Source organism: Paroedura picta, chromosome 6 (genome assembly GCF_049243985.1).
Source record: "Paroedura picta isolate Pp20150507F chromosome 6, Ppicta_v3.0, whole genome shotgun sequence".
Classification (NCBI taxonomy): Eukaryota; Metazoa; Chordata; class Lepidosauria; order Squamata; family Gekkonidae; genus Paroedura; species Paroedura picta.
The window spans coordinates 70059963-70068291 of NC_135374.1; positions in this window are offsets into that span (position 1 = coordinate 70059963).

The window sequence follows — 8329 nt, forward strand, 5'->3', positions numbered from 1 at the left end:
GTAAATGTTTCAAACTGTTTATTTTATGGTGATGAAAAATATTACCATTACACAGAGGATAATATCCTCTTATATAGGGAAATGATAAACATTCTTGTAGCTTTTTAACTTGAAAACTCTGCCCAAAAGTACATCTAGCTTTGTAAATTGAATAAGAAAGAAAACAAGGGGAAAGGATTTTCAGCAAAATTTCACCTTGCCAACTTATTTAGATACTGTGTTTTATGTTTGTAAATAGTATATTTATACATGAGTATTCTTCAGTTTCTGCTTAAACACTTAAGCATAGGTTTTGAGTTCTACCAACACATAAAGTTTAGAAAGGAGGAACATATAACCAAGTTCCCAAAATCCTTCTTTATACACAGACCAGAGGCCACTCATCTTTTCTTGAAGCTATTTCCCTTCTTAACTGGGCAGGGATCACTGATCTTTACTAGAAGCTTTTTTGGTTGGAATGAGGCTCCTCCTTGATCCCAGTCCACAGTCAGTGTTTAACTGTCCATTCCCAACTGTGACTCCTTAACTTTCTCAGCAGAATTCAGTTTTAACAGCCTGTCAATCAAATGTTTCCAGATACTGCTAGGCATTAACCCTTTGCAGTCCATCACAGGGTTGCTTTTATGAAGTAAAAATTGATTTTACTATTTTTGTTATCTCAAATGCCATCTATGTTCTCAACATTGTAAGCTGCTTTATGCTTCACATTAACAACAGAAAGGCAGAATACAAATACTATAAAATAAAAATACATATTTCTTAGAAGGCCAGGAATAACCAGAAATTAACTTGTTTTATATGCTTTCTGCTCAGGTTATGATAAAGCCAGCATTTTCCTCTTTTATGTTGAGGCAAGGCTATGTTGGTCTTAAGCTATGGTTCCACAGGACCTTAGTAAGCTTGCCACAATACCAAAAGGCTGATTGAATGGCTCAAAAAGGAAAGGGCTCCCATCCACACTGATTACACTAACCCTTTGCGCTGTCTTCCTCTTCGGTGCTGAAATTTAGATGGTGTTCGTATTACATGTGCTGGTCTCTTCTGAAATGGATGTTGTTCATCATATTGCCTTCCTTAAAGCAGTTCACATTTGTTACTCTCATGGTCATTAAAGGCCCAGACACAATCAAGATAATTTTCAGCATTAAAGAACAACAGTGTAATTACTCTGAACTCAGCCTGTTCACTGAATAGGTTCTTTATTTGGAGCTCATGTGTATGTGTATAACAGAGCAGCTAGAGGTAGAAATCAATAACTCATTACACAGCAAGGTTTAGATAAATGTATACTGAATTTTTGAAAAAAAGGAGATACATACGGAAAGAATTCCACTTTTTCTTAACAAATGGTGTGTTTTTAATATCACTTTTTGATGAACTTTGTAGGAATCAGTTTGATTTTTATCTTTCATGGCTTTAATCTCTCTCCTTTTTTGAACAAGTTCAGGATTGCATACATGATTACCCAACCCCCTACTATATCTTCCCAAGAATACATAATTACCTTGTCCTCTATAATATCTTTCCATAGGTTAAATGGCCCAAAGTCTCCCAGGGAGTTCCCTGGATGGGTGGTGATTTGATAGTGGGTCTCTCCCCCATCCTAGACAAGCATACTAACCCCTACACCATGCTGGCTGTCTTGAACAAACTTTGGGATATGGGAAAGAAACACAGAAGCTCTGACTAAGTGTTTGCATGAAGCATCACTTATTATTTAATTGAAAGGGCAAACATTTTGGCACCTAAGGCCAGAAGCCATGTATACCAGCCATCCCATATTAGAAATACAATCTGTAAACTGCTCTGCGGGAGCAGTAAGAAAAATGCAGTAAGGGCATTGTGGGAGGAGAAAGGGGCAGGGCGAGTCCGGGATAAAAACTCGAAGGGGGTTTACTTCTTTTTAATGATATCTCAAGACCTGCTGTCTGAAGGGCCCACCTCCTCCTGCCTAGTGAGAACCAGCCCATTCACAACTCTAGCACCAAACTGGAACTGCAGCTATTGAGTCTAATGCTCTAGTCAAAGGCTGATGCACTTCACTTTTTGGTCCCTTCTTGCCTTATTTATTTATTTATTTGGATTTTTAGACTACTATCTACCACCACTATGGAATTCCAGTGGGCTACTATAAGAAAACAATTCAACGCAATGCAGCATTTCTCTTCATTTTGCCTACAGTGTGACAGTTTGCCACCTCTAATTCTGGTTTTAAGTAGTTAGGATTTTAAATAGATAGCACTATGAGCAATATTTTAGTAATCCTAACATAATTCCCGCAAGTTCTATTAATCTTATCACTGAAGATGGGAGACTGCTTGCTCAAATCCACAAGATAAGTTTCACATGGATGGTTAAAGCTGTCTTATTCTGTCAAGCTTTGATTTTTTTTAACTCACTTTTGTTACTGCTTTCTGCTTTGGGTATCATCTGGTTAACATGGCAGAAGAAGACAGTTTTACAATTTTCTTTTTAAAAAAATAACAGCAAAATATTTACCACCTAAACTTGTACTAGTCAGAAAGAAAGTGCTGTACCAAAAAGAAGATCCAAGTATCTAGAAGTATTTCTAGATGACAGAATGGCAACCAATTCACACTATGCAAGGGAAGGGAGAACTGTCATTTATGAATGCATCTGCTTCCAATAACTCTCATTAACAGTAATCACATCTGATCAGATAGCATTCTCCTCCAAGAGACTGCACTTCTAGCTTTCTTATCCTGGCACCAACCTAAAGAGTTGATGCCAGTGACAGAAATGCAGGCTGCATCTCCTGAAAGGGAAGCAAGCTAGTAATTTTGGATGCAATTTCCTTCTAATTAGCCCACCTGAATATTTATCTCCTTTGCTCAGAGGCTTTACATATTCATTACTGTGTTTTACTGCTAAGAGAGAGAGACAGAGACAGAGATGTTTTCTTCATATACCAAAGTGATTATTGTCTGAAGTCTAGCATTACTTATAAGTAGTATTATTTATTTATTGTATGGCAGAGTTACACACAGAAAGCACATACTAATATAAAATATGTAACCAAGTTGATACAATCATTATGCAGACAGTTTGGGCAATTTCCCTAAATTCCCCTAAATATGAGTATTTAAAATTTCAATCTATTCAACTACAACAAGATCTACCACATCTCCTTGGAAAGCACAACATTCACATTCCTGTGACAGGTTGAAAACATTTTGGCTGACTTGCATCCCAATTACATTTTGGACCTGGTATTTTGGCCTATTTAAACAACAGGTCTTCAGAACTTGTAAAGCCTGTCTGTATTCTATTAGGTGTCTTCTATACTTTCTTGTTGGTGTTTATCAGCCTTTGGATATCGGGGAGAACTGATTTCATCCATTGGCAACATTTATAAGTCAACAGCATTTAAAGTATTGCAGTGTCATTTTTGTCTTTGAAAGTCAATTATTCATATTCTTACAGAAATCTTTTAGGGTAGACCGTTGCAGCAGCAAAGAGAACTATGTCCTGATGGCATCATGATATAAACAGATTTCATGGTGTCACTCTTAATCTAGATCCTTAATTTTAATTGGGACCTCCTCACTTTTTCATCAAGTAGGAAACCTCTGACAACAAATAAGGCTCACTTCCCTTCAGCCATGTAAACAACTAAATATACCCACTCACAGATTAATATAAGCCTGGATATAACTTTTTCCTTTCCCTTGAATTAATAGGGCTAGTTTTTACTCTGTTGACCACAAAAGGGTCATTGGGAATGCATCAGAATCACATCTGGACATTTACTGCATGGGAGTCTCTGCACTGGGCTGCAGCCTGCCATTTGATCCAGGGCAGGTTGCCCTGCCTATTCCCACTCCTGCATGGGGGGGAGCATTTGGCCCGTTGCACCTCATCCGCCCTAGATTTGTGCCCCCACATGGGAGCCAGGGTGGCCAGGATCTGTGGCATGGACCTTTTGTGTGTATTTTTAAGAGCATGGTACTGTGTACCAATGCGATATTCCATTCTTTTTTTTTTTTTTAAGGTGTCCTAGACAGGTCCACCACACTGCGCAGCATGGTGAAGCTGCTTGAAGCATTTTTTTTACCCTTCCGAGATGCCGTACATTGGGTGAGGTTGAGGAGGAGCCAGGCCTGGATGGCAGGCCTCTTCCTTTCTGGATGGCCCTGGCCTGACATAGGCTCAGTTGCCACCTGAGACAAAAAAGGGACTACTGATTTATCTGTGCTGCCTTGTCCCGGGGCAAATGAGGGCCTGAGTCAAGCCAGGCCTGGGACAGCCCAGAGACAGCACCAATATCATGCAGAAGAAGGAATTTGCCCCGCAAAAGGTGAGTCAAGGCAAATTCTTAGGGCAGAAAAAGTCCCGGATTTTCACAACAGGAAAAAAGCACTTTCACAGTACAGAAATACAGGTAATAATAGCTTTGCATACTTGTGTGTTCTGCATTTTAGAATGCTGATTTGCCAGAATGTAGTCACAGGAGGCCTATGTCATCAGGGGAAGAGATATTTTGCTATCTTTTTCCTCTTCTCTAAAATTCTGTTTTTTCAAAGGTAGCTAAGCTTGATACAGTAGGAACCCTTTTTGCTTTTTTACAAGAATTTTACAAGAACTATTAAAATATTTCTTAGGATTTCTTAGAATAATTGTGAAATCATATATTTGGGGGATTTTCTTTGCTGACAAAAGGGTTAGATTCCCCTCTCCCCCCAAAAAGCTGCAGTATTCAGGTTTCTAACAAATATTTCAGACCCTCAGCCTTTCCATCTGCTAATGTGAGCTGGGTATTTGTGTGCTGGAATTATATTGATTACATTGTGTTCTACTGTTGTATATAAATCTGCAGTCATCCTCTTCAAACATGAGCCTTTAGAACTCTATAATGTTTGATGTCTGTCTCAGATGGGGATGTACAGTTAATCGCCTTTGCATTTATTCATGGAGCAATATATCTTGGCATCAGACCTCTGAGAGATTAAATTCTGTACTTTCCCACCATTTCCATAAGGAATGAGTCGCCCCCTCCCCCCTCAAACCTTCATTTATAGTCACACAGGAAAGTGTTCAGTGCTGCTGAACCATTACTTTTTAAAAGTGGTCCTCAATATTTCTCATCTAGCCTTTTTACATTAAAGAGATTTTCCTGGTTACCCAGGCCAAATGATAAAGGAAGATTTTGTCTTAAATTGGAAATTGAGCATGCTGCCATCTTAAAAGAAGCCATCATCCAGGAGTCATCTTAAAAGAATGCAGAGATAGAGACAAGAGTTTACCATGAGGAAAAGAGCTTGTGCTTATTGTGATATTCTAATCTCTTCTCTTCCATCTCCATCACCTTCCACTGCATAACAATTGAAGTCCAGGTATAGCAGCAGATCACTCAAGAGGACCCCGCCCCCTTGATGTTTCTCCTGTTTTGTTACATTACAATCTGGATCTAAGTTGGAGCGCTATTTGAATCTTACAACATGCCTACCACTTTGAAGGTGAAAAAAATAGTACACAAGACAAGAAAAACAGAAATCATGTGTCCCCCTTGCTATGACACCCCTATCCATTTACCTTCAGAAGTTACATAATTAGAGTCCACCAGTCCCCAGTGTTTTATCTTTAACTGCTCCTATTAAATAAAAGGGTAAGGCCACCTGCGGAGGAGTTAGGGCGGGCCCTGTCCAGGAGAAAAACACAGAGGGCCCAATCAGGAGCCGCGAAGTGGCTCCTGATTAGGCCCTCCGAGTGTCCATCCAGGGCCAAGCAGCCAATGGGGAGGAACGCACTTGGGTGGACTTGGCCCAGCTTGAGGACAACCCGCCGCTAACTCGACACTTGTCCCGACCGCCATCCTTGCCGGATGGCGGCCGGCCAGGAGCCTTGCCCCATGGTGCTGGCCTCCGGGGAATAAACTTCCGCTCACCACACGCGGCTCCACACGCCACCCCAGCCCTTCCCACCCCCACCCCGAGCGTCCGTTCCCGCCCGCCACAGCCCCCGCCCTTCCCACCCCGCTCGACTACCGACATCCCCAGCCCCCGACAGCCGTGCCCTTCCCACCCCCAGCCCCCACTTACTGCTCCCCGGTTCGCCGCCTTTCACCGGTTCCCCGCTGCCGCCCCAAACCTTCAGCCGCCACCTCCCCGCTTCCTATCCCCTTCGCCGCCGCCGCCCACACAACATACCACCCACCAAAATGGCAACGCGAACTCGGAGCGCGCCGGCGAGCCGCTCTACATTCCGCGCCACACTGCCGCCACCGCCAGAGCTGTGCCACCACCCCCGTGGCCCACAACATGCCCGCCCCCCCTCATGCCCGGCCGCACAACAACCTCGACGAATCTCCCGTCCACTGAGGAGCCGCTGCCACTGCCGCCGCCTGAAGGTAAGCCGCTTCCCTGCCATGCGGCCCCGGCCCCGTGAACACCTTCCGCGCTCCGCCGAGGGAAATGGGAGAAAGCTTTCTGCGGCCCCACGGACAGCTCCGCCAGCCTCATTGCCCATGCCATGCCGTCCAGGCCTACCCTCGGGGAGTCCGTGGCCAGATGCCGCTGCCATCTAGCGCCCATTTTATGTAGAGTAAAATGGGCTTTAAATCTTGTTGTTCCATAATGTTGTTATTATTATTACTGTATTATTATAAACTGAGTTATTTGTATTGAGGGGAGGAAGGAAGGAAGGAGATAGACAGACAGATAGACACAATCCAAGTGGCACATGATCTATCACAGACTGTCTGTAAAATCAGACCTGTTCTGAAAGGCCCCAGACGCTGCAGCTCCGCTAAGCAAGCAACATTAAGACCAACATTAAGACCAAGACCAACATTAAGACCAAAGCGGTCAGAGACAAAGTTGTGGAGAAGTCGAGATCAGAGGGTGGGTTATAAATGAATATCTCAAACAATGAGTATCCCACGGAGCACCATTAAATTAATTGTGCCACAATGGAAAAAATGTGGCACCACTACAAATCTACTGAAACTCACAGACTGGGCAAGGAGGGTATTAATGAGAGATGCAACAAAGACTCAAAAGATAACACTGAAGGAGCTGCAGAGATCCACAACAGAGATTGAAGTATCTGTCCATAGGACCAGTTTTAGCCATATACTCCATAGAGTGGGACTTTATGGGAGGGTGGTCAGATAAAAAATGAAGGTTTTGGCCAGCATGCGAAATGCCATGTGTGGCACAAACCCAGCACTTCCCATACCCCTAAGCACACCATTCCCACCGTGAAGTGTGGTGGTGGCAGCATCATGCCATGGGGATGTTTTTCATTGGCAGGGACAGGATTGAGGAAAAGATGGATAGTACAAAATACAGAACGACTCTCGAGGAAAACTTGTTTAGTCTGACAGAGATTTGAGACTGGGATGAAGGTTCACATTCCAGCAAGACAGTGACTCTAAACATACAGCTAAATCTACACTGGAATAGTTTAAAGAGATAAATGTTAATGTTCTGAAATGGCCTAGTCAAAGCTCAGCCCTCAATCCAATTGGGAATCTGTAGCATGACTTGAAGATTGCTGAACACCAACACTGCCTGTCTAATTTAGAGTTGGAGCAGTTTTGCCTTGAGGAATGGGTGAAAATCCCAGTGACTAGATGAGCTAAGCTGATAGAGGTATACCCCAAGAGATTTGCAGCCTGAATTGCAGCACAAGGTGCCTCTACACAAAATTGACCTTGGAGGATGAATACTTATGAATAGTTATGGGATGGGGGTGGGGTCGTTCGAATTTTTATGTGGGGGGATGTGGGGGGTAGTTAGAATTTTTATTCTTAGTGAGTTGATGATATTTTAAATAATATTTAAGTTAATTTGCAAACAAATTCTTTTTATGTATTTTAATCCATGTTGTAAACCCAAGCCCTAATGGTAGTAGGGTGGTATAAAAACCCAATAATAAAACAAACAGAAAAATAAATGATACTGAAAGAAAAAAAATCTGCTACAGGCTTGCTGTTGCCAAGGTCTTAAAGGCAAAATACAACAAAACATATTGCCTCTAAAAGGTACTATATGGTGTGAAAAATGTTCCTCTCTGATTTACTACATTATATGATGCCCTATGAAGCCAACTGGCAGAAAGGGAGAAAATCCCAGTGAGGTCAGTGGGAAACTGGCCAGTTGGCAATCACACCTGAACTCAACGTTTTCACCTCAATTTAAACAGCACACACAAGATATTCACCTCAGATAGCCCCAATGTAAGGAGCCAAATGTTTACTACAGCAACACACACAGCTCGTGCCAAAAGTATAGTGAATTAAGTAGCAAAATATAGTAGATTAGTAGGGTTTAGAAAAGGAAACAGGCATTCTAGACGGGATGGCTAG